The sequence below is a fragment of the Eurosta solidaginis genome, chromosome 4 (assembly GCF_040869045.1).
Source record: "Eurosta solidaginis isolate ZX-2024a chromosome 4, ASM4086904v1, whole genome shotgun sequence".
In the NCBI taxonomy this organism is placed as follows: domain Eukaryota; kingdom Metazoa; phylum Arthropoda; class Insecta; order Diptera; family Tephritidae; genus Eurosta; species Eurosta solidaginis.
Genome location: NC_090322.1, coordinates 57,345,767 through 57,372,164, shown reverse-complemented (window position 1 = coordinate 57,372,164; position 26,398 = coordinate 57,345,767). Strand labels below are relative to the sequence as shown.

The window sequence follows — 26,398 nt, the reverse complement described above, 5'->3', positions numbered from 1 at the left end:
CTAATTTCATAAATAATGCAACCTGTACACAATCAACAACAACACAAAGAACCAAAAATTGCCAACAAATATTTCGCGCGCAGCGAACGCATACATGGAGAAGATCAAAATTAAGCTTTTAAATATTCTTATCACCATCAAACACCAACTTCTGCGACAAAAAGGAAAAGAGGTACATAAACAGACTTAAAACACAAATAAAACAATACATGAACCAAGACGACTCCAACGCTTTCTTTGAAAGTGAAGAGCTTCTGACGAATAAACGAAAAACCAAAATCAAAAACACGCAAATTAACAAATACAAGAGGTTGGAAGACAAACAACAACAATTTTTGAATATTAGGGTGATACCTGAATTTATTTGTAACACGACAAATTTACATATACCGACAAACGTTCAGTGGCTCCTCTCTCTTGGCTCCAAATACGCTTTACCAACAGATAACAAACAGGTTCCACTATTTAAAATGATAGCGGATGGGGAAAATTACATCCAAACAATTAAAGATAAAGATACACAAGAGATTGAGCGGAACAACTTGACGACACTTTTAAGAAATCACATGAGCAAAAAGACAACTTCGGTAAGAGACAAGTTTACACGAGATACGTCCAATGCTCCCCGTATATATGGTCTGCCCAAAATCCACAAGAGCGGCATTCCTCTCAGGCCCATTTGTTCTTCTGTCAATTCTCCGTCCTACAATTTATGTGAATTTGTTGTCCAAATTTAAAAAAAATTTACTCTATCATCGAAGTATAATGTTAAAGATGCGATAGAATTCAAGAATAAAATAAAAGATATATGTTTATGAAGATGAGAGTTTAGTGTCGTTTGGTGTTGTTTCGTTATTCCCGAGTATCCCCGTAAATTTGGCTCTCGATATTATAGAGTCTAAGTGGAACAAGATTAAGGAACACACCTCCATGACCAAAGAACTTTTCATGACGGTGGTCAAATTATGTATAAAAGATAACAGGTACTTTAAGTACAATGAAAAAATATATGAGCAACGTTCAGGGATGCCGATGAGATCACCTGTGTCACCTGTCGTAGCGGACATTGTAATGGAGGATCTGTTAACAAGGTTTGAGACGGACTCGATAAACAAACCACGATTACTAACGAAATATGTGGATGACATATTCGCTATTATCAAGACAGAACACGCAGACGTGATGCTTAATCTTCTTAATAGCTATTAAAAATCTATAAAGTTCACGATAAAGATAGAGAAAGATGGACAGATACCATTTTTAGATACACTAATAATTAAGAGGAACAACAAGTTGAAGATAAATTGGTACAGAAAGCCAACCGCATCTGACAGGCTTAAAAACTTCAACTCAAACCATGAAAAGAGTTTAATAATAAATACTGCCAATAATTTTGTAAAACGGGTTCTTTCCATAAGCGACAAAATTTTCCACCCTGAGAATAAGATTATCGAAAATATACTCGAGGATAACGATTTTCCCGTGAAATTAATAAGGAAACTGGTTTTTAATTATCGGCCCAGTGATAAAAATACCGAAAGATCTCCAAATGATAAAATATATAAATCGGCCACGTACGTCGCAGGATTGACCGAAAGAATAAAATATTCTAATATGTATGATAAAGAAAACGTGCGACTAGCCTTTACATATGGCAATACTCTGCGGAATATTTTCAGTAACATGAAAGATAAGATACCCATACAGGATCAGTCCGATGTGGTATACAAGATTCCTTGTAATGGCGACGGATCCCACGTATGCCAGAAGGTGTATGTGGGTACTACAAAATCAAAACTCAAGACAAGGATATCTGCACACAAATCAAATATGAAATTAAGGAATAATTTTTCGGACAACAAAACGGCGTTAACATCCCACTGTAAGGATACCGGACACTACCCTGACTTCGATAATGTAATCATCTTATAAAAAGAGAAAAACTATAACAAACGATTTATATTAGAAATGCTACATATTTTGGACACCACTAATGACAGGAAAATGAATTTCAAATCAGACACAGCCGATTGTGCATATGCATACCGCAACCTGTTACTTAGGCACAAAAAACAATGCTGATCGAATTATTTACATACGTACATGGTACGTTCGTCGTTGGGACAACAACTATGACATGTTGGGATGATCATCTGTTTGCTGTCTTATGTATGGTTGTTGTTTAAGCTGGAGACATTGGTGCTTTATCGGTAGCCGTATCGGTAACCTTATAACAGCAGATTCGACCAATCTTATGAGAATCAATGCAATCGATTATTGGTGCCGCTAAGGTCGTAACCGTATCGTAGCCAACCAATTGGGTTTTGGTTTACCGTCGTAACGATAAACAGCTGATTACGTTAGGGATACGGATACAGCGATACGACATACGGCACCAATGACTCCGGGTTTATGAATTTTGTTTACGATTACTGTTCTTTTGTTTGTTTACTTTTTCGGTCGATACGAATTGTATGCTTTTTACATATAACTATTGTAGAGCCTTTTTAGTCTTCAAAGCGTAGCCTAAGATGTAAGTAATGAATGTTTATTGATGCTTTTTTTGGTTTTAATAATTATGTTTTATGTTATTTCCAGTCCTGAGGATGACTTCAGACTGAAGTCGAAATATTGAAAAATAAAGACAAAATAAAATACACATCCAAGTGTTTTATTTAAGAAAATCCGGCCTTGAGCTCAACCATCAATTATTACATTAATTTGTTGTCTTCAATACCAACTCTATTATTTCTGTAAAATGTATATTTTACAAGTTATATCATATTAAATAATTATACATAGAAAACGAGTAAATTAGAAAAAAATAATAAAAAAAATTTTTTAGTTAAACGGTTTTATTGAAAACAATACTTACATGAAATAATAATAATACGAAAAGCCAGAAAATAATTAGGTAGGTCCTAGGTACTAGTCATCACACTCCTTATCAATCTAGGGCGTTGATCAGACATTTAAATAAAAGCGTTGGGCGCGTGAAATTTCTAAAAATGTGAGGCGTAGCATAACCTGATTAAGGTTCAGTTGGTCTCATATATGACTCAATAGAAATTTTACGCGCCCAACGCTTTTATTCAATTGTCTGATCAACGCCCTTGATTGATAAGGAGTGTGATGACTAGTACCTAGGACCTACCTAATTATTTTCTAGCTTTTCGTATTATTATTATTTCACGTAAGTATTGTTTTCAATAAAACCGTTTAATTTAAACATTTTTTTTAATTATTTTATTTTCAAGTTTTTAGTCTTTATTTAATTGCCTATTATTTCTCATTCTATTTAGTTCACTTAGTGACTCATTATTACAAGGACTCTTTCCTGACAATTTGTTACAACCTAAGTCCTCAATACATAATCCTTCCAAAGACTTTACTCGACTCTGCGCCACGTATGCTTGTCCCTCCTCCAACTCCAAAATATTTTGATGTCACTTCTACTGGACTGTATGCAATATTTGTTCCAAATATGAGCCAAATCGGGCATCATTACAATTAAGATTATCTGGGCCCCGGGCCATAGTGATATCCCGGGTAACTGTCAAGCGGATCTCTTAGCCCGCATCGGTACAACTGAACCGGATGAAGACGGCTGTAGGGATTACGGGATCCCGCTGGCCACCTATGGATTGCTCCTCCATAGCTGGGCCTCGAATCAGCACAGCAAACGTTGGGCGGATACCACGTCTTGCAGGGTAGCAAGATCTTTCTGGCCAAAAGTGGATGGCAGGAGGTCTGCTGAAATAATTGGGTTCACTAAGGCTCACCTATCAATGGTCATTGGGGTTTTGACAGGGCACTGTCCCATGGGTATCCATGCGGTACGTCTCAATATACTAGAAAATCCATCCTGCTGCAGCTGTATGGAGGATGATGAGGTGGAATCACCAAATCACTTTATGCTTGATTGTCCAGCTTTTGCCAGAACTAGGCGAAAGTACTTCGGTCGCGACTCACTTGGATCTCCCGAGGATATATCCAAAGTTGAGATCGGTATCATTCGGAGCTTAATCGTTGCTACCCAACGATTCTCTAAGTAGCTAGATCTAAGTCACCGTTAGTTTTTGGTGTATGTGGTATCACAACGGACCTTCGTGTTGTCTAAGTGAGCTATCCTTATCAGGGCAGCTACCACCTAACCTATCCTATCCTGTGTTCCAAATATGGACCAAATCAAATCGGACCACAAATACGATTTTTGTGAATATCTCGATCCTTGCGCCACCTAGCGGCGATTTTTTTTGATAGGTCGCTTTCTATTCTTGTATGTATTATGTGTTCCAAGCATGAGCCAAGTCGGACCACAACTACGATTTTTGTGAATATCTCGATCCTTGTGCCACCTAGCGGCGATTTTTTTTCATAAGTCGCTTTTTATTCTTGCATGTATGTGTTCCAAATATGAGCCAAATCGGACCACAAATGCGAATTTTGCGAATATCTCGATCCATGCGCCACCTAGCGGCGATTTTTTTTCACAGATCGATTTCTATTCTTGCATGTATTATGTGTTCCAAATATGAGCCAAATCGGACCACAAATGCGAATTTTGCGAATATCTCGATCCTTGCGCCATCTATCGGCGATTTTTTTCACAGGTCGATTTCTATTCTTGCATGTATTACGTGTTCCAAAGATGAGCCAAATCGGACCACAAATACGAATTTTGCGAATATCTCGATCCTTGCACCACCTAGCGGCGATTTTTTTCTTATTATTGCATTGCCATCGGGTTCTGTACTATATTCCAAGTTTCAGCCTTGTAGCTTATCGGGAAGTTACTTAAATTTCAATTACAAGATTCGTTCACAACCGCCGTGCGGCCGTGCATGCGGCCTGCCTGTCAAGCTAAATAAAACCGTTTAAAAACAAAGCTCATAGACCGCATTATACTCACATGTAACTGAAATTTATGTCTTTGTTTCACCCTCTACACTAATTCTAAGTATTCTATGTGTGTCCACAATTCATCGCAACTGATTCAACTATATGTTATACCCTATGGCCATCAGAGTGTTGTGTCTCCGCTTTTCGGTACACCCTGTGCTGTAGCTGTAGTTATTTAGCCACTATGGGTCTCCTAAGCATTATCTAAGCGAGGATAGGCGTTTTTTTCACGCGCAAACGAAACGTATACGTGTATAAGAAAAAGACGGCTAATAGCTGTGTTTTTTTGTACATCTATAGACGTTTACGCTTAAACTTTATATGGACTGCTAAGCGTCAAACTTTAAATACACCACTGAAATTGCTGCGCATAAAATTAGTACTACTAAATTTCAATACGCATTATACTCAGATGTTACTGAAATATGTGTCTATGTTTCACCTCTGCACTAATTCTATGTATCATCTCTTAGAATGGTACATGCCCACAATTCGTCGCAACTGATTCAGCTATATGTTATACACTATGGCCATCAGAGGGTTGTGTCTCCGCTTATCGGTACACCGAGTGTTGTAGCTACTTGCTTAACCACTGTCGCTAGATGGGTCTCGCCAGCATTATCTAAGCGATAAGCGTTTTTTACGCGCAAACGTAAACGTATACGCGTGTGAAAAAAAAACGGATTATATACGTTTACGCTTAAACTTTATATGGACTGCTAAGCGACAAACTTTAAATACACCTCTGAAATTGCTACGTATAAAATTAGTACTACTAAACTTCAATACGCTTTATACTCAGATGTAACTGAAATATGTGTCTATGTTTCACCCTCTGCACTAATTCTGTATATTTTATGCGCGTCCACTATTTATCACAACTGATTCATCTATATGTTATAAACAGATATACAACAGAGGATTATGTCTCCGCTTTTCGGTACACCCTGTTGCTGTAGCTAGTTGTTTAACCACAGCCGCTAGATGGATCTCCTAAGCATTATCTAAGCGAGGATAGGCGTTTTTTTCACACGCAAGCGACACGTATACGCGTATAAGAAAAAAACACGGCTAATAGCTGTGTTTTTTTTTGTACATCTATAGACGTTTACGCTTGAACTTTATATGGACTGCTAAGCGTCAAACTTTAAATACACCACTGAAATTGCTGCGCATAAAATTACTACTACTAAATTTCAATACGCATTATACTCAGATGGAACTGAAATATGTGTCTATGTTTCACCCTCTGCACTAATTCTGTACATTCTATGCGCGTCCACTATTTATCACAACTGATTCAGCTATATGTTATACACAGAAATACAACAGAGGGTTGTGTCTCCGCTTTTCGGTACACCCTGTTGCTGTAGCTAGTTGTTTAACCACAGCCGCTAGATGGGTCTCCTAAGCATTATCTAAGCGAGGATAGGCGTTTTTTTCACGCGCAAACGAAACGTATACGCGTATAAGAAAAAAACGGCTAATAGCTGTGTTTTTTTTTTGTACATCTATAGACGTTTACGCTTAAACTTTATATGGACTGCTAAGCGTCAAACTTTAAATACACCACTGAGATTGCTGCGCATAAAATTAGTACTACTAAATTTCAATACGCATTATACTCAGATGTTACTGAAATATGTGTCTATGTTTCACCGCTGCACTAATTCTATGTATCATCTCTTAGAATGGTACGTGCCCACAATTGGTCGCAACTGATTCAGCTATATGTTATACACTATGGCCAACAGAGGGTTGTGTCTCCGCTTATCGGTACACCCTGTGCTGTAGCTAGTTGTTTAACCACTGTCGCTAGATGGGTCTCCCCAGCATTATCTAAGCGATAAAAAACACGACTAATAATACTAAACCCTAAAAAATAATTAGGTAGGTCCTAGGTACTAGTCATCACCCTCCTCATCAATCTAGGGCGTTGATCATAAAATTAAATAAAAGCGTTGGACGAGTCAAATTTTTATTGATAGTCATAAGTAAGACCAACTGAACCTTAATCAACTTATGCTATGCCTCACATTTTTAGAAATTTCACGCGCCCAACGATTTTATTTAATTTTCTGATCAACGCCCTAGATTGATGAAGAGTGTGATGACTAATACCTAGGACCTACCTAATTATTTTCTAGCTTAATAATAAAAGCTTAATTATTACTTAATGTAAGCATTGTTTTCAATAAAACCGTTTAACTAAAATTTTTTATACTCAGTTGAGCAGAGCTCACAGAGTATATTAACTTTGATTGGATAACGGTTGGTTGTACAGGTATAAAGGAATCGAGGTAGATATAGACCTCCATATATCAAAATCATCAGTATCGAAAAAAAATTCGATTGAGCCATGTCCGTTCGTCCGTCCGTCTGTCCGTTAACACGATAACTTGAGTAAATTTTGAGGTATCTTGATGAAATTTGGTATGTAGGTTCCGGGGCACTCATCTCAGATCGCTATTTAAAATGAACGATATCGGACAATAACCACGCCCACTTTTTCGATATCGAAAATTTCGAAAAATCGAAAAGTGCGATAATTCATTACCAAATATGGATTAAGCGATGAAACTTGGTAGGTGAGTTGAAATTATGACGCAGAATAGAAAACTAGTAAAATTTTGGACAATGGGCGTGGCACCGCCCACTTTTAAAATAAGGTAATTTAGAAGCTTTGCAAGCTGTAGTTTGGCAGTCGTTGAAGATATCATGATGAAATTTGGCAGGAACGTTACTCTTATTACTATATATCTGCCTAATAAAAATTAGCAAAATCGGAGAACGACCACGCCCACTTTAAAAAAATTTTTTTTTAATTCAAATTTTGAAAGAAAAGTTAATATCTTTACAGTATATAAGTAAATTATGTCAACATTCAACTCCAGTAATGATATGGTGCAACAAAATACAAAAATAAAAGAAAATTTCAAAATGGGAGAGGCTCCGCCCTTTTTCATCTAATTTGTATAGGATACTTTTAATGCCATAAGTCGAACAAAAATTTACCAATCCTTGTGAAATTTGGTAGAGGCTTAGATTCTAGGACGATAACTGTTTTCTGTGAAAAAGGGTGAAATCGGTTGAAGCCACGCCCAGTTTTTATACACATTCGACCGTCTGTCCTTCCGCTCGGCCGTTACCAGGATAACTTGAGCAAAAATCGATATATCTTTACTAAACTCAGTTCACGTACTTATCTGAACTCGCTTTGTATTGGTGTAAAAAATGGCCGAAATCCGGCTATGACCAAGCCCACTTTTTCGATATCAAAAATTACGAAAAATGAAAAAAATGCGATAATTATATGCCAAATACGAAAAAAAGGATGAAACATGGTAATTGTATTGGTCTATTGACGCAAAATATAACTTTAGAAAAAACTTTGTAAAATGGGTGTGACACCTACCATATTAAGTAGCAGAAAATGAAAAAGTTTTGCAGGGCGAAATCAAAAGCCCTTGGAATCTTAGAAGGATAACTGTTCGTGGTATTACATATATAAATAAATTAACGGTACCCGACAGATGATGTTCTGGATCACCCTGGTCCACATTTTGGTCGATATCTCGAAAACGCCTTCACATATACAACTAAGGGCCACTCCCTTTTAAAACCCTCATTAATACCTTTAATTTGATACCCATATCGTACAAAAACATTCTAGAGTCACCCCTGGTCCACGTTTATGGCGATATCTCGAAAAGGCGTCCACATATAGAACCAAGGCCCACACCTTTTTAAAATACTCATTAACACCTTTCATTTGATACCCATATCGTACAAACAAATTCTAGAGTCACCCCTGGTCCACCTTTATGGCGATATTTCGAAAAGGCATCCACCTATAGAACTAAGGCCCACGCCCTTTTAAAATACTCATTATCACCTTTCATTTGATACCCATATCGTACAAACAAATTCTAGAGTCACCCCTAGTCCACCTTTATGGCGATATCTCGAAAAGGCGTCCACCTATAGAACTAAGGCCCACGCCCTTTTAAAATACTCATTATCACCTTTCGTTTGATACCCATATCGTACAAAATAAATTCTAGAGTCATCCCTGGTCCACCTTTATGGCGATATCTCGAAAAGGCGTCCACCTATAGAACTTAGGCCCACTCCCTTTTAAAATTATCATTAACACATTTCATTTGATACCCATATCGTACAAACAAATTCTAGAGTCACCCCTAGTCCACCTTTATGGCGATATCTCGAAAAGGCGTCCACCTATAGAACTAAGGCCCACGCCCTTTTAAAATACTCATTAACACCTTTCATTTGACACCCATATTGTACAAACGCATTCTAGAGTCACCCCTGGTCCACTTTTATAACGATATTCCGAAAAGGCGTCCACCTATAGAACTAAGGCCCACTCCCTTTTACAACACTTATTAACACCTTTCGTTTGATACCCATATTGTACAAACGCATTCTAGAGTCAACCCTGGTCCACTTTTATAACGATATTCCGAAAAGGCGTCCACCTATAGAACTAAGGCCCACTCCCTTTCAAAATACTCATTAACACCTTTCATTTGATACCCATATAGTACAAACAAATTCTAGAGTTACCCCTGGTCCACCTTTATGGCGATATCTCGAAAAGGCGTCCACATATAGAACTAAGGCCCACGCCCTCTTAAAATACTCATTAACACCTTTCATTTGATACTCATATCGTACAAACAAATTCTAGAGTCACCTCTGGTCCATCTTTATGGCGATATCTCGAAACGGCGTCCATCTATAGAACTTAGGCCCACGCCCTTTTAAAATACTCATTAATACCTTTCATTTGATACCCATATCTTACAAAATAAATTCTAGAGTCACCCCTGGTCCACCTTTATGGCGATATCTCGAAAAGGCGTCCACCTATAGAACTTAGGCCCACTCCCTTTTAAAATTATCGTTAACACATTTCATTTGATACCCATATCGCACAAACAAATTCTAGAGTCAAGTTTGGTCCACCTTTATGGCGATATCCCTAAATGGCGTCCATCTATAGAACTATGGCCCAATTCCTCTTAAAATACTCTTTAACACCTTCCATTTGATACACATGTTATACAAACACATTCCAGGGTTACCCTAGGTTCTTTTTACAACATGGTGATTTTCCCTTACTTTGTCTCCACAGCTCTCAACTGAGTACCTATGTAATGTTCGGTTACACCCGAACTTAGCCTTCCTTACTTGTTTTTTTATTATTTTATTTATATTTTTTATCCAATAGTCCAGAAAAAAAATGTGTCAGCCTGTTTTGGTTTTCGCAAAATAAGTTTTGATTTAAAATATCGGAACACGCTTGTCTATTTCCTTTTGTAAAGCCCATTCTGGGGGCGAGAAACCACAGCCTAAGTGTCTGTTTTAGGACAGCCTGTCCATTGGGTAGCTACCGAGGGGACCGTCGGTAAGTGCGGCTATGTACGACACAGAAGTAGGCATTCCTCTGGCCTATAATTTAGATGAAATACGCAGACCGGATGTTCTTTTGCTTTCAAAACAAAAACAAACAAAAAATCATATAATTTTTTTTACCAGATTTACTATTTAATAAAATCTATACCAAATGCGACAAATATTACCCGGGTCTACACATATCACTCGGATTTATAAAATATTTACCTGATTTACAGAAAATTATCCTTTAAAATAATAATTTGCAATCAAATTACCTGCCTTTAAACACATGTCCAATTCTGAGGGTAATTCCAGCGATAAATCAAGCACCAAATGAAGGTGTTCACTAGCTCTTCAAGAAGATATTTTAGGATATAATGACTCAGATATCGTAGCAACTAATAATACAAACTAGTATCGTCTGTGGTCGAAATTCGACCAAAGTGTATTTTTTTCAACTCAGTCTATGCATCAAGTGTTGGAAATATAGCAAACTAGTCTAACTTAATTAACATTTTCTTTAAAATTTTGAATTTGGTCTAAGACTTTGTACTTTTTGATTGTATTTTCTTAAATTTTCTACAAAGTTTTCACATGTAGTTATAACGTTTTGGTATGGAGCTCCTTAAATAAAAATATAAAAATTATGTAAAATCAAATGAAATTGGTATAGAATTATGGTGAAATTACTTGAAATTGAATTGAAAAATAGGTTTTTCCACACCACCCGCAAGGTCCCCGTTGACGCGCTACCGAAGTTAGTTTTGGGAGTTCGGTTCCCCGGTCGGCCTATATCACCCATATACATATATCGCCCATTTACTTCAATAGTGTCATAATTCAAAAAACATGAGTTTTAGTTAAAAACGAAAAAAAAAAATTTGCTAAAGGAATTTAACCTATTTCACGCCACCCGTTTAATTTTGTATAAATACATATCTAATATGGTAGGTGTGACATAAAACAAAAATTTCGAGTAGAATAGAGGATACCTTCATAAAAAATAAAATAAAAATATAAAAAAATTGTGTAATGAGAAAGAAGGCAGAGTTTACTAAAAAACTGTTTAATTAAATAAAAAAAAATAAAGTACTTAAATTGCGAAAAAATTAAGTGAAGTGAACAAGCAGTTCCATATAACAACGCAATAAGTGCACTTAGATTTTTTTCCGGAGTTTAATGTGATCATTGTGGAAATATGAAGATTCTAATGTTCGGATATTTAATGTTGGGATTCCCATTGAGACCTATGTACGTAATTAATTTGTATTAAATTTGTAAACACTCCATTTCATGAATATATATGACCATATCTACCATAAAATATCGTCTGTGAACAATATAATACTAAGATATAACAAAGCAGAATAAATTAGAAAGATAAGAAAAACAAACAAAAACATTGAAATTATTCACGCAAACATATTTACTAAAATAAAATTGATTTCATAACTTTAAGCGACATAAACAAATTAGGGTTATGGGATCTAAACATACGATTAATAGATATATAATCCAACAAAGTAAGCCTAATAATAAATATAGTGGGTAATATACTGCCTATGCAATACGGCCGCCATTATGCCGGTTGCCGTTTTCACCTAAAATCAAGGGACGTTTTTTTTTTCGTTTAATATACAACGTGAAATTTTCCGATTCAGTCAAGTTGCATTTAAATAATAATAAACTAAGTTGAAATAAAAGAATATATAATAAAGTAAAATAAGAAATAAAAATAAATTAGCATAAAAGACAATATAAAAAATTTAATGTTATATTTTTGTAACTTTTTTGTTTTTTGTTCAGTATAAGACGTACTTTATTTAAAATGGGGATTAAATCTGCAAATGCAAAAACATTTTCGGGCAAATTTGCCATTAATTGTTATAAATAAATTAGTTAGTTTCAACAAAAGTTAACTCATTATTTGTAAGTTCATGTTTTTTTGAAAACAACTAAAATAAAAAACATAGAATCTGTTAAACAAAGGCTTATGTATTTACGTGTAAGTGAAATTTGCCACAAAAAACGGGCCGGTCAAAAATTAATTCCATTTAAGTTTTTTGGTACGCTACAAATTATTTTGGAACAATTTTTTAGGATTTTGGTAGAGGCTATTATAGGTAAGTGGCAACAATGGGAAACCATATTTGTATGTAGGTGAAAAATTTGTGCTTTCGAATTTAGCGGGATACATAAAGGTTTAGGTCTTTGAAAATCGCATTAGAACACTTACATAGATAATTGTTCCCAAAGCGCGCCATGCGCTTGTGCACGAAAATGAATTTCGATATTTGTATGAATTGTTCGAATTTACAAAAAACTGTTTCTATTAATTATAAAATAAAAATAGAGTAATATTTGTTAACAAAAATAGGCCTATGCACTCCGGCTGATCCATACGAATCGATTCATATAACTTTTATATGATTTTACGTATGCTAGGTATGCGAAACAGCCTGTCAATTGATTGTATGGAAATTTTGTTAGCGTATTAATATATAGATTTTCAGCCTTCAGCAAATGGGTCTAATAATTCAGACAACTTAATAACTAGTATTTCCAATTTTCTGTCAGAAACTCGATTCTTTGAGAAATTTCTGAAAGGAGAATCTGGTTGTGGTATTTAGACAGATTTACGGTTTAAAAAACGGGCGTATCAATAAAAAGGAAAGGACCCTCTTTTACTGCAGTCACTTCTTGGATTGAACATTTTCTGCATTTTTCTATTCTTTTCTCTAAATTGTGACTAAAAATTGTTTTAAATGTGTTCCAAAGCTCAATCCTTGAATACGTCCATCCATCTAGATATCCGTTATCAATTTTAAATGTCAACGACAAAAGTATAGCCCTTAAGCTGTATATAGTAGAACTTATCCCTTCATTCGCATATTTTATGATAAAGGAGAAAATTATCATTTCAGAATTTGTGTGTATGAAATTTTTGAAGGTTGCATAATTGCAGTAGCAATAACAACGTCAAACGCGCAAGTATTTTGCACGTATACCCCCCCCCCCCTGACCTTCTATTGGCACCGGATTACATTTTTTCCCGTTTTGTAAAACTGGGCTTTTGCGCTTTCGCATTGGCTCTTCGTAGCAAAAATTCATTGCTAGAAATTCTTTCAGATATTTACCTCTTGTGTTTTCGATAGTTGAAGACAAAATTATGCCTGTATTTTGTTTATTTTTTATTGCACTTGATTCGCTTGCAATGCTTTTGGGAATTGGAGAAATTTCACAAATGGTTTTTTGTATTTTCTGCTCATCCTTTTCATTTTGAATGACTTATCAACCCTGTCGTTAAGATATCAATATATTTCTGGGTATCATCAGAATGTGGCGATTTGCCCAAGAATTGTTTTTCGCCAAAACTTAATTTTTCTCTTTTTCGTTCTCATTGCAGTTAGCTTCTTCGTTAACAGCGTCGAGGTTTAGCCCAAACCAATTTTCTTGGGACTGCAAGTGATCGTAGTTGCGTTTATTTTTTTGTTTGAAAGAATTTTTAAAATCAGTCCACGAATAACTTGCGAATTGATTTTAATATTTTTTTACGAATGATACGTTTTGACTGCAACTCTTGAGCGCGATTTAATTTTTAGAGACTTTCTATCGAATTTATATGTTTCGCTATGAATTTATACACTCTTAAGGGCTCATAGCCTGTGAATAAATCATTATTTTTTAATGTATTGAAGTACGCTTCACAGTGAGCCGATGTGGCTATATCCGATGCTTGAGGAAAATACTGAATCATGACATTTGACCACAAAAGAAAACGTTTGCCCAATTTAATGAATTCTTGTACGACTCCAGGACAGTAGAAAGCATTAACCGACTCTGTTTCCACCGTTAAATCAATTGTTTTTCGGGCCTTATTTTGAATGCTTTCAATGAAAAGGGGAACTGCGTCGTTTTCAATATTTAAGGGTTCGTATGCGGGCTCATCTTCATTTTTAGCTTCACTTAGGTTTTTATCGGCATAGGTAAAGGTTTAATTCTCTCGAATAAAACATTTCTAATCTGAAAGCATGCGGAATTTGCGCTGTCGTATTCACTTTCAGCAACGATAAGTATATTTAGAAACAGATTTTCGAAGTCATTTATATTTTCGCAGGCGGACATAATCCCCAGACGCCGTACATAAAAACCTTTGATTTTGAAATGTCTCCCGTCAAATACTTTTTGTCTGCACAACATTTTTATTAGATGAGCAATATCAATTCTGATATAACACATCGAATTTTGGACTCGCCGTTAGACAAAGAACGGTAGCAATCAGAAATATACGTCTTTAAACTCTTTTCACTAAATGCCAAGCAGCAAGAAGGTAGCGTTTAAAAGGCCATGGAATAATCGCACAAAATTTTTGGAGGGCAACAAGCGCCATCTCTTAAAATTTCCCGAAGCTCATAGCAAATAAAATTTGCATCATACTTCTGCGAAACCACCGAAAACAAAAGATGGACAAACGAAAAATGTTCCTGAACAAACATGGACAATTGATGGCCAAACGACGGACATATGCTTTAACTCAATAAAGCGAAAAAAAATTTGGGGTTTTTTCGAAGAAAAAAAAAATATTTTTGTGGTTTTTGGAGCTTTTCGGCCTATGATTTAAAGACAAAACAAAAGTTTTTCTTTTTCTCCTACGCTGTATATTTTAACATAAAAATAACCGTGTTCTTTTCACACTCGTATACGTTTCGTTTGCGCGTGAAAAAAAATGCTATCCTCGCTCAGATAATGCTTAGGAGACCCATCTAGCGGCAGTGCTTAAACAACTAGCTACAGCACAGGGTGCACCTAAAATCGGAGATACAAACCTCTGGTTGCCATAATGTATAACATATAGCTGAATCAGTTGCGATAAATGGTGGACACACATAGAATACATAGAACTAGTGCAGAGGGTGAAACATAGACACATATTTCAGTTACATCTGAGTATAAATGCGTATTGAAATTTAGTAGTACTAATTTTACGAGTAGCAATTTCAGAGGCGTATTTAAAGTTTGTCGCTTAGCAGTCCATATAAAGCTTAAGCGTAAACGTTTATATCATAGATGTGAAAAAAAACACAGCTAGTATATATCTATCTTCTATAATAAATCTTATAAAATAATGTCGCTAATTGCCATGTATGCATATAACTTCACACAGAATGCTCCCGTTTTAAAACGGTTTTTTGCATTTGAAAGCTTAGCTACGTGAGATGGTACAGCTAATATAATTTGAAGATATATATTATAGGGGCGTGGCAAATTGCCAAAATGTAGTAAAAAATCATAAAATTTTTGTTTACACAGCTATAACTCATAAACGGATGGATGGATTTAAAAAATTCTGCTTTTCAGGAAAACTTTGAAATATTTACCTTCGATCTGCATAAAAAAAAATACTTGATTCCTTTCTTATATCAGCCAAATTGTTTAAAAAAAGTAACATTTTTACCAAAAAATTCGTGTGTGTGGTTGTTCGCTTTCAACTGTGCGCGTTAATGGCTTTACCTCTCTGAAGTTGGCAAGAAAACTTTTACGTGGAAAAAAATTACATATGGGGAAAATTGCCACGAATTTGCCGTAATTTATCCGTGAAACAAAAAAGAAAATACAGGCTGGCACGCTAACTTCACGTGAAGTTAGCGTGCCACCTTTCGAAAAATACCTTAGAGACCAGTTAGAAAAATAATTCGTGCACACGAATTTGCCGTAAATTTGTCGTAGATAAGTGGCATATTTTATAATTTCGAAAAAAAAAATTTCAAATTTTTTTTATGGTGCACCGCCAACTTCACGTGAAGGTAGCGTGCCACCCTCAGAAAACCACCTTAGAGACCAGTTAGGGAAATAATTCTTGCACACGAATTTGCCGTAAATTTGCTGTAGATTAGGGGTGGGACTATTCGAATAAAAATTATTCGAATAATAAACTCTTTTATTCGCCAGGTATTCGTAATCCGAATAATATTTATTCGAATTTTTTATTCGTTTATTCGGATAGCACTATCCGGATAGTGCGCACTATCCGGATACTTCGAAGAGTAAAATAAAAGACATTGCGTTTATGTTACGCTCATCGCTTGTACAGATGAGCATGCACATATATTTATACGTACATATATTTATGTGTGTACAGATGCATATATGCATATATTTTTGTTTGTTTGGGATTGCTTTGTTAATATTCATTTATTTAGTTACATATATTTACGTAACCAAAGTTGTGCTTGAGTCTTAAGCTAGAAATAGTTATCTGGGTCGGTTACCACTGTACTGATAACATATATATAATACTTCTATATCAATACCTTCCTATCTTCCTAATGTGCAAATTTTCTGTCAATCATTATTTTCTGAAACTGTGCAAATGTATGTTCTGCGCATGCGCGGGCTTTGTTAGTGTTAGTGAGCTGTAGAAGCGTGTGTAAAAAAAGTATGAAAGGGGTACCAATGGGTCAATATCCCCTTTACCCAACTTTTGCATACTAATTGTTATACAATCTCAGTTTAGTCGATTAAAAAATGAAAACGCCAACACATACAATACAAGGCTTGATGTCTTTATTATTTAAGCATGGGCTGCAGCCATACAAAGTACATTATTTACATAAATAGTAAAAAAACAAAACAAGGCGAAGAATTCTTATTTTTGAAATGAAAAAAAATTCAAATATACATGTATGAAAATACACATATACATACATCCCAACAAGCATTTCTTTAAACGTTTTAAAAAATAATTTAAAATGAATTTGCTTGAACATACGATATATAAACGTTTTAAAAATTTTACTTATTTTGAGTTTTTTAATGAAATAAATTTTGGATGAAGTAAACAAAATATGAGTACGGGGCTGGCTGCTATTGGTGTTGAAATAATATCAATTTTGTAAATTTTACTTATACCAGCTGAAAATCTTACGACCGCTAACTAGATTTGATTTCAATTTATTCCATTTGTTGCGCCTACGCATATTTTTTAACTGTGAATTCTGTGCATGAGAAATTCGTAGTTGTCAGTTGGCATTATTTGCTTTTTTTTGTCGCTTTTTGGTCATTAAGGGCTCATTTACATACGTATATCTGCGCACTCAGCACAAGGCGGTAATGCTAATCTGCGGAGTTCTTAAAACAATCAAAAATTGTATAATACTAATGGAAAACAAAAGCTTACTTTTTCATTTGGAGAACGAAATAGCCTAATGTACAATATTGATAGAAGCAAGACGGCTTGTTGAAATATACATATATTTAAGCCCCCTTTTTAAAAAAATTTAACGACAGCCTTGATATTTTGTCTCCTTCTCTCGTTGTATATCTGTACTGTAATGTTTGACAGGCTGCACAGTTCAGTAGTAGTGATATAGGAGTATTACATATATGACTGATAATAGAACTTTGTTTATTAGTAAACAGGTGTGGAAATGTTCATACATAATGGAACATGTAAAATATGTACCTAATTTTAATAAGATTAATATGGTAGGGATTTTTGTTTCCCATAAACATACATACATATGTATATATGTAAGTTGTATGGACAATTTTTGTTTTGATATCTTTTGGTTTGTATAAACATCAATTTGGTCACCATTAAAAAAATATTATTACATGTTCCGAGCGAGTTTTCTCAAGTGCTGGTAATATTGTTAAGCCTTCAAGAAGTAAACTTAACCCATATCTTGTATCAGCTTTAATATTTTTACACCAAAACAAAAAAAAATTAAATATTTACACAGATTTTAGAACTAAGTCATCAATTACATATATATAAATAAGAAAATCAGCTTTATATGACACTGAAATGAGTAATTAAGCTAAGACTGTTTTTATTGTATGTATGTATATAAAAGAAATAAATAAAAGAAATTTTATCATGAAATAAAAAAAAATTGTTCACTTTGAAGGGCAAAGGTTATGGTTTTTTGCTTTTTGAATGTGCTATAACCTCAAAATACTACTGATCACTTGTGATAAGTGATTTGTCTTCTGTTCAATACGTAGTATAGGTACCCACACCATCAACAAAAAGAAGATGGTATCCTCATTTTATACTTTCCATTGTGTCATTTTTTAATTATGAATAAGTTACGCGATGCAGGATATAAAAGGACATTGTTGGTTAATATTTATGGTTAACGAAATTTCCAAGCTCGGAATTTAAAGAAAGACAAAGAGCATATACATACTCGATTAAAAAACCACAACTAAAAACCGAAGGAAAAGTTTGCCTGAATATTTCCATCTATGGATATGCAAATTTACGTCTTAGAATTACCTGTGCGTATGTATTTATTTGTAGGACTGTGATCAGTCAGTAGCAGTAGTTAGGTCAGTCAGCCGCAGGTAGAATACACGGGTATGCACACATAACATTATTGCAAAAACCAAAAGATTTAAAAAAAAAGAATTTCATCCGCAAGCAAGAATACTCAGCTAGTCCAAGCATCAACAAAATGAAATAAAAAAAAAAATATATACAATACCCAGACTAACCGTAAAAGTAGGTGGGATTCTTATTTCATATCACCCTTTGCGCATTTTCTGGAATACATATACATACACATAGAGATAACCACATGCACTTGTATATGAATCTAATTTCAAAGGAATATGCAAGAATACAACATGTACATATGTTAGAAAATGCTTATATGCATTGGGTATATGGGTATTTATATTACAGCGTTTAACGCGTTCAAGGACAATCAAAATTTTACTTACTTACTTACTTAATTGGCGCTTAACCATCTAAACGGTTATGGCCGTCCAACAAGGCGCGCCAGTCGCTCCGCCAACCGGCGCCATTTGGTAACACCAAGGGAGTTTAAATCGTTTTCCACCTGGACCTTCCAACGGAGTGGGGGCCGCCCTCTACCTCTGCTTCCATAGGAGGTTTCCGATAGAAACACTTTCTTGGCCGGATCATCATTATTCATTCGCATAACATGGCCCAGCCAGCGCAGCCGCTGCGTTTTAATTCGCTGGTCTATGTTGATGTCTGCGTATAGCTCGTACAGCTCATCATTAAATCTTCTTCGGTACTCGCCATCGCCAACGCGTTGAGGTCCATAAATCTTTCGAAGAACTTTTCTCTCGAACACTCCCAAAGCCGCTTCATCTGCTGTTGTCATGGTCCATGCTTCTGCCCAATATAGCAGGACGGGTACGATAAGTGACTTGTAGAGTCTGATTTTCGTTCGCCGAGAGAGGACTTTACTTTTCAATTGCCTACTTAGTCCAAAGTAGCATTTATTGGCAAGGTTGATTCTTCGCTTTATTTCAATGCTGATGTTGTTGCTAGTGTTGGTGCTGGTTCCCAAATAAACGAAGTCTTTTACTATTTCGAAATTATGGCTGCCAACAGTAGCGTGGTTGCCAAGGCGCGTATGCGCTGACTCTTTGCTGGATGACAGCAGGTACTTCGTTTTGTCCTCATTCACCATCAAACCCATCTTTACCGCTTCTTTTTCCAGTTTGGAGTAAGGAGCGGCAAAAACAGACACACAGCCGTTTTTGAAACTAGTCACTAATTCCACTAGAATTTTGTTACGTTTAAAATGGATTGCCTCAAACTTTATTTTAGAAATTTTTTTCCAAAATTTTCATTAAGTTAACATTGACCTTAAATAACTTTTGATTCATCACACTTCGCAAAAAATTTTGACAATGACATGTAAAAATATTTTTCTTAATTGTGACCAATCAGATGTTTATACAAACCAAAAGATATGAAAAGAAAAATTTTCCATACAACTTACATACATACATATGTATGTATGTTTATGGGAAGCAAAAATCCCTACCATATTAATCTTATTAAAATTAGGTACATATTTTACATGTACCATTATGTATGAACATTTCCACACCTGTTTACTAATAAACAAAGTTCTATGATCAGTACAGTTGTAAACGACCCCGAAAACTATTTCTAGCTTAAGCCTCAAGCACAACTTTGGTTACGTAAATATATGTAACTAAATAAATGAATATTAACAAAGCAACCCCAAACAAACAAAAATATATGCATATATGCATCTATACACACATAAATATATGTACGTATAAATATATGTGCATGCTCATCTGCACAAGCGATGAGCGTAACATAAACGCAATGTCTTTTATTTTACTATTCGAAGTATCCGGATAGTACTATCCGAATAAACGAATAAAAAAATTCGAATAAATATTATTCGGATTATTTGAAACGAATAAATTTATTCGTTTATTCGAATAACGTTTACTCGAATATAATTCGAAAATAATCCCACCACTACTGTAGATAAGTGCCATATTTTATAAATTCTGAAAAAAAAAATTTAATTTTTTTATTATGGTGCACCGTATGGTAAGTGGCATATTCTATAAAAATATATAGGCGCATAGTCATAGTCAAAATAAAATAGGCTTTAAATTTAGTTACAGCTTTTTGATATAATTGTCTATGAGCTATCTGTCAAAAAAGCTGCAGCAAAATATAAACTATTTTATTTTGACTATGACTATGCGCCATAGTCTTTGCATGTTCCTTCGTACACCATTCCAATAATTCCGCTTAAAATATGAGCTACATATGGTACAATACATATAAATCGAAGGCAGCAGTACTCGTATTTTACAGTTATATAAAGATTGGTGATTAAATAACTGTTTTAACTGCGAAATTGGTTTCGGGAACTGTTATTTGCGATCACTGTTCGATTCAAATCCAGTTTGCACTCTGATCAAAACTGAATGACCATTTATGCGTATGATTTATGTACCCACTACTGTGCATTTGTCTTTGAAAACATATGCGCTTTAAATTATGCTTGGCCAATTGACGTGTTGACTTACCGCCGGAACATAGCTGATTTTTTAACGCTGTTTAACTCTGTAATTTATTTTGCTTTTGGAAAAATGACCTATTTGAAATGAGCTGGCTGAAAAATATTGGCATAACAGCTTAAGTTAAATCAACAATGGAAAAGCTTGGAAAATTTGAGCAGATGTGGCAATTGCACGCATTCGTTGAACGAAATGTTGACGATCTATTGATCATCACTAGGAAATTAGCTACATTCCATCAACTAAGCAGCAATTTAGCAATACTACTGTTATTATTTGGCTGCTCAAACACACCCATATTAATTGGGGAATAAAACTAAAATATAAAACTCAAAAATTACTCCGATTGTTATGTCCGCAGGATTTATTTGGTTCAAATTCACAGGCAATAATAGCCAAAGCCATAATAATTTACACGGGTCATCAATTCTTTCTCTGATTCAAAAGCTGAACTACCAGAGCTCAGTGTCATCATTGCCAGTATTGGCATGAAATATTGCTTGATAGCATGTTTTGAACCTTCTTGTTACTTCTAGTCACCCAACGGTATAAACAATACTCTTTACGAATGCCCTTATCAACAGCTTTCATTTGATATCCATATTGTATAAACACATTCTAGTGGTAGCCGGGTCCACGTTTTGGTCTCAAGACCCTAACTACCCAGCAATATGAAATATAGTATATAGCCTATACGGGTACCTAGGTAATATACCTACAAAATTTTATAAAATTCGGCCAGTAGTTTTCAAGTTTTAAGCACTGAACATACACTCACCGCGATTCATTTTTATATATATAGATATCATAGAAGATATCCTGAAAAAATCACTTTGATCGGAGCTATATATAGTTATATCCCATACAAAGAATGGAAAGATTTTTGGCCATTTCTCCCTTAATTTAAAAAGTATAAAAATGAAACTCGGTGTTATCTATTTTAATATATCATAGAAAATTTCCTGAAAAAATCACTTTGATCGGAGCTATATATAGTATATATCCCATACAACCGATCGTTCAGATAGAAAGATTTTTGACAATTTCTCCCTTAATTTCCAATATAAACACGTTAAACTTGGTGATATTTATTCTAATATATCATAGAAGATATCCTGAAAACATCACTTTGTTCGGAGCTATATATAGTTATATCCCATACAACCGATCGTTCAGATAGAAAGATTTTTGGCCTTTTCTCCCTTAATTTAGAAAGTATAAACATGAAACTCGGTGATATCTATTTTAATATATCATAGAAGATTTCCAGAAAAAATTACTTTGATCGGAGCTATATATAGTATATATCCCATACAACCGATCGTTCAGATAGAAAGATTTTTGACAATTTCTCCCTTAATTTCCAATATAAAAACGTTAAGCTTGGTGATATTTATTCTAATATATCATAGAAGATTTCCTGAAAAAATCACTTTTTATTTTATATTTATCTTAAAAAACGTTTAGGTATGTACATCTGTTCACTATATATTTCTTATCTTATACATCCGATTATTTGGAGATTATGAACGGGATAAGATTGTTGTTCAACCTCATTCATGAAAGGTACGAAGTCTTCGGCACAGCCGAAGACAGTCCCGTTCTTACTTGTTTTAAATTATTTATTTCTCTAATACCAATAACAATAAAGAAAAGACTAAGCCATTGTAGTGGTTAATAAATTTACCGCTATTTCTATTTTAATAAAAAGAAATCTTATTTAACAACTAAAATTATGTTATTTTTTATTTTTATATTTCACAACTGAATGAAAATTTTTGAAAGAAAAATTTGAAAATAAATATTTAAACAACTTTATAAATATTAAAACGGTAATAGTCTAGTTGAGGGGTCGACTGCTAATACGCTACCAAAAATATCGAGAGAGGTGTCAAACGACGCGTCTTGACATCAGTATTAATGATCCGAAGGCGGAAAATAAAAAATTTAACTCGTTCAAAATATATTAACGAAAAACCGAAAAAAGACCCGCGGGTACCTCCGAAACCGGGGGTGGGATCCATAGTATTTTTGCGCAGAACACCTTTCTGCGTTGGCGGCCTTCGGCCGCTACCGCCACGGTGATGCAGAATTTTTTTTGTGGGTAAAAACACAACTACAACCACATGAAAATCGCCAACTTCAACTGCAAATATCTCCGGACAGAGATAAAATTGTTCTTTTCCGCCTTCGGATTAATGTTCTCGAGATTAATACGCGTCTTTTGACACCTCTCTCGATATTTTTGGTAGCGTATTAGCAGTCGACCCTTCAACTAGACTTTTACCATTAAAACAATACAAAGTGAAACATGAGTTAAGTTTTATTAAAGTTAAAATAACAAGAACAATACAATAAAATTATTATTATTATTATGTATTATTACTATTATTATTATTTATTTCATTATTCTCATAAGTATATGTACATATGTATATCGATAGCTTAATTTTACTTCTCTACAATATCAGTACTTATACGGAATAGTTAGTGACATCTTTATTTTATATAATAAAAATAGTGTTGTATGTCGCATGATGTTTTAACAAATTCAATTATATAAATAGTGGTAGTGAGGCGAACAAAAAAGAATAAAAGATTTATATAACAAATTTTATTTAAAATGAGAATAAAATATTTCAAAAATAAATTGACTAAACGAAGCTCTTGAAACAATTTTAAGAAAAAAGATAAAAGCTATTTTGACAGAATTCCTCATATGGAAACAGAAAAAAGAAAATTCAAAACTATACAATACTTATATAAAAGTAAAGACATACATATGAAGCTGTATTATACAACGTAGTGCATCAAAATTCCTATCTGGTTGGTATCAAACTCACGAAGCCAAGTTTTTATTTTTTTTTTTTAAATACACATCTGAATCTAATATCTCGTATGTTTTCTTGAAGGGAATTAAACAGTTTGCAGGATAAGACAGTGTAGGAATTTCTAAACAATGTTGTTCGAAAGACTGGCAAAGAAACAAGTGTGCAATGGTTACTACGCAGGCTGTACACACCTCGTGCTGGATTTTGCAAATAGCCACCTCTCATGTAATAAATTTTTAAAACTTTGTAATAGAACAAATGCCGAACTGGGAATGTATTTGATCTTCAAAATAAGTCAAAGTACTTACGGCCATAAAAAAATCTTTGAAAGAATCAAAATAATGCAAATTAATTTATATAAATGCTAAAATTTTATTTATTTATTTATTTATGAGAAATACAATTACTTTGAGAAGGCACTAGCTGCTAAGACTATCGACCTGACCTAAAATTTTGTTAAACACCATTTAGTTATATAATTTTCTATTGCCACTCGGCGCGTATCATATCGAATGCTTTCTCTCCGATCATAAAGGCGGCCGCATTAATGTGGGAAGTTGGTGGAAATGGAATGATGCTGGTGTCTTCAACTCGGAGTCCTTGAATGCCATGCACCTTCAGCTCAGCATTGACAACGGTGGTAGGATCACTCTCCGGACCCATACGACAACTGGCAACTTGATGATGCAAAGTGTACGAGAATGTGCGTATAGAACAGCGCCAATAGTCGTCGGAGCCGAATGGATGTTGTTCACAACCTGGTACGGGTATAGAGTGGATGCGTGTGTCCAATTTTTGCATAGCAGGCTGTTCGGTAATACGTATTGCTTCCTTAATGCCCTCCAACAGAAACTCCACATCCTCCTCGTCGTCGAAATAGTTGGGGTCTATGACTGGAGCCTCCAAAGGATTGTTGCTGTTCAACCACAAACGTCCTACAGATTTTGGATGGAATTGCGTTACGAGAAGACTAAAATGTTGCTTGAATTCTAATGCTTTGAAGACTTTGTTGTAAAGTTCATCCTTGATATTGGCGCCTGCTTTTACGCCGATACCCCAATCAGATGCCATACTACCAGCAGCTAAAATAATTTCGATATCGGGCATATCAGCAGATTCCTATGAGCTAGGCACCTTTACAAATGTTAGCGCCTCAACGCCACCAATCGTAGAGAGCATGGTATTGCCATTACCGAGCGAAAAACTAGCAATTGTAAGTGGGTTGATCTTTTCGAAGTTTACCATGTTCTTGGTTGCATTGACTGTAAAAGTTGGACCAAAGTGACACATATGATCGTAGAGCAGTTTGCCTACCGGTAGCTTTTTTATCAAAGGCACACTGATAGTTTCTAGGTTATCTGCAGGCCCAATGCCTGACAGCATTAGCAGTTGTGGCGAATGAAAGGCACCAGCCGACAGTATGACCTCTTTGCTTGCATTCACTTTGAAAATTTTGTTACCATATCTGACTTCCACACCAGTGGTGCGTTTTGTAGCGGGATCGATTAGTACACGGGTGACATGTGCTGAAGTCACAATATGCAAATTCTTTCGACTCGAACGTATAGGTTCGATAAAAGCACGATAACCGCTGTGGCGCCTACCTTTTTGTGTGGTTCCTTGAACGTAAGAAACACCCATTTGCGATTCACCATTGTAATCAGTGTATGCGTGACCTGCTTGTTGTGCGCCTTCAACATAAGCATCTACGACTGGTGTGCGAAAGTTTATATCTTCAACACTTAGCGGGCCTGAGCGATTGTGGTAGGCGGAGTTTTCCAAGCCGACCAAATTAGCACCTTCTGATTTCAAGAAATATGGCAATACATCCTTGTATGACCAACCATCATTTCCTGCAGCAGCCCAACGATCAAAATCTTTTTTGTTACCACGATTGTAGATCATGTAATTGATGGAGCTGGTGCCACCCAAAACCTTGCCGCGTGGCAAAGCGCACTCATTATTATTCATGCCACGACAAGAGCGCTCTTGAGGTACGGATTTGTAACCCCAGTTGGATTTAGTGTTTTGCAACAAAATAGCAGCAACGGGTATCGAATGGGCTAAACCTTCTACGCCGCCTGCCTCGATGAGATAAACCGACCAATTGGGATTCTCGCTGAGACGATTCGCTATAACACAACCAGCCGGACCGCCGCCGACTACGATAAAGTCATATGTGGCATCTTGACGAGGAGCTATGGTGTAGAAAAAAAATATTAAAAAATTTTATATTTTAACAAATTTATGTAGCAGCACATACGGTCGTTGTAGAGCGTAGCGGTCACGAGATTATCTACCCCGATGCCCAGCAATTGTATTAAACTTTGTGCCTGCGACAACTGCGCCGCACTGGGCGTAATCAGTAGGGTTGCCAAAATCAGAAAGAGGCACGTAGGGTTCAT

General features: G+C 35.3%; 1 pseudogene; it reads right to left on the bottom strand.

The window, feature by feature from the left end:
• Positions 1–24,476: 24,476 nt before the first annotated feature.
• On the bottom strand, positions 24,477–26,398 carry LOC137248510 (glucose dehydrogenase [FAD, quinone]-like; annotated as a pseudogene).